This window comes from Elephantulus edwardii, unplaced genomic scaffold (genome assembly GCF_000299155.1).
Source record: "Elephantulus edwardii isolate Elephantulus edwardi_28Jun2011 unplaced genomic scaffold, EleEdw1.0 scaffold00333, whole genome shotgun sequence".
Classification (NCBI taxonomy): Eukaryota; Metazoa; Chordata; class Mammalia; order Macroscelidea; family Macroscelididae; genus Elephantulus; species Elephantulus edwardii.
The window spans coordinates 1,687,361-1,689,997 of NW_006400083.1; positions in this window are offsets into that span (position 1 = coordinate 1,687,361).

A 2,637-nucleotide genomic window follows, 5' to 3' on the forward strand; every position below is an offset into this window, starting at 1 on the left:
AACTGTTTCTTTCCACATATATAGTAAGTTTGATTCCTGTGCAGTTCATCAGATGAGGTCCATGTGTAAAAGTCACCTTTTGTGGGTTTATAAAAAATATTTAAAATTGAATAAATATTCTATATCTAGCCTCTTTTCTGTTACCTAATTGTACTTTCTGACTAGTATTCCTTCCTAATTCTTTTCAACTTTTGAATTCCAGTCATCAATTGTGCATTAATTAATGCATCTTTATTACATCTTCATAATTTTAATTTTTGGGCTGCAAAATTTGGTAGAAATCTTCAATTTTCTTTTCTTTAGATTTAGCTGTTGGTGCCTATATTTGAATAATATATTAATAAGTCTTCCTTGTTTGCATTTGGATAGTGTCTTATCACTCACAATATTATACTTTAAGATAGATATTGAAAATGTCTTTTTCATTATGAATGCCACACCTTTTTCCCCTTAGTTTTTCATTGCTGGAATAGCAAAACCTATGATTGGCTGATTCAGTGTAGCCCATGTCAGTTCATCTCAGTTTACTTGTGCTTAGAATATCAATCTTTATGAGCTCCATTTCCTTTTTTACAACTTCCAGTTTTCTTACATTCATACTTTGAACATTCTACATTCCATTTATTAATGGTTGTTTGTAGTTGTTTCTCCTCATTTTTACTGAATTCCCATCTGAGCCCTACCTATAATACTAGATGCCATAATTCCTTTGATGTTCACAGGGTTTTCAAAGTCTCATCATTAAAGAAGTGGATGGCAAGTCCATCTTTCTAGTCTGTCTAAATCTAGGAGCTCTGCTGAAAGCTGTTCACCAAACATTTGAAATACAAGTGGGCAGGGTATCTACGTTATAGACCTACAGCATTAAGAAAGTGAACAAAGCAATTTCTTTATTACAGCCATGTTAATGCTCCTGTTATTTTCTTTTTTTTTGTTTATGCTTTAAAATGTATCCTTATTAATCTATTCATGCAACTATTCATCCATTTCTTCAATAAAATATTTTTCATATTTGCATTTTGATTAATGGTTTTTGTTGCTGTTATTGTGCTGCTGAGTTGACTGTAACTCATAGCAAACCTATCAACAATGGTTCTAATCTTGCCATAGCCTGAGAAAATTTAACCATCCCTGATACACCTGAACCTTATTGCCACAGTCACTGTGTCAATACATCTTGTCAAGGATCTTCTGCTCTTGTGCTGACCCTCTACCTTTCCAGGCATGATGTTTATCTCCAAGGACTAGACCTTCTTTACAATATGTCCAAAGAATTGAGATGACGTTTGGCCTTCCTTTCCTCCAATGAGCACCCTGATTTCACTTTCTCCAGAATAGACCTGTTTGTTCCCTTAGATGCATCCCTAAAAAAGAAGAAAAATAAGATCAGAAATAGAAATTCAGGCAAAATTTCCTGCCCTTCTCTGGAAGATGCTATAAAAGTATAGCTCTTGGGTCTGATGGACATGAGTCAAACAAAACATTTAAGGAAACCTCAAATATATAAATTGTTATCTATGCCCCCTTCAGTTTTAGATATTAAGGAATATCAAGGCAAATTCTAATTCTACTCAATTAACAACAAAAATAAGCATATTAAGAAAAAAAGTGAGCCCTAGACAAATTATTATTATAAGTTTACATTTACATGTATTTAATAGCTGATGATAGAGATGAAACTAGTTAAATTTCCAGGCTTGTTTTTTAAAGAAGAATTTTTTTTTTCATAAGATTTGACAAAAACAAAAAAAAAAAAAGGAAAAAAATTCTTCATGACCCTTTGTAAGGTAATTGACTTGAATTGAGGGCCAGGTGATGTATTGTGAGAACAGAGAAGAGAAAAGACATCATTACTTTTTACAAACCTGTGGTATTTGATGAATACTGAGGAAGGTCAAAAGGACCCAGATGTAGAAAGTTATTCACGTTAAGAACATTAACTATGGACTCAGTCTGATCGTATCAGAATTTCTAGGTAGAAAATAACTCAAATTTTAGTACAGGTCTCAAAGTTTTAAAGAATAAAAAGATAACACAGGTCTTTGACATCCAAAAAAGCACATGTCATGATGAAAGGATCCCTCTCCTTCCGTAGGCTCACTATCCCTTGTAATTGGAGAAAAATCACAGAAAGTAATAGATACAAATGCCTACAAAATTTGCACCAAAAGCCAAAATAAAATAGTTTTTATTGCATGAGTTCAGACTCACAGTTAGCTACCTATACACATAGAAATGCAGATCATCCAACATTTCTCCTGAGATATCCTGAACAGGTTTGTCCTTCCAGGTAATAGAAATTGTTGTTGTTATGTGCACTCGAGTCAACTATGATTCATATCAACCCTATGCACAATAAATCCGAATTCTGCTCTATGCTGAGCCAATCTCATTATCTCTGACACACCTATCCTCATAACCACAGTTACTATGCCAGTCCATCTCATCCAGGGTCTTCCTGTCCTGTGTTGCTTTTCCACCATTACAAACATAACATCCTTCTCTGAGGAACAGTCCCTTCTGGCAACATGTGCAAAGTTTGTCAAACTGAGACTCAAAATCTTTGCCTTCAAGCAGCAGCTTGGTTTCACCATATGTAATATATATATTAGATATAGTCCCTAACCACTTATATAT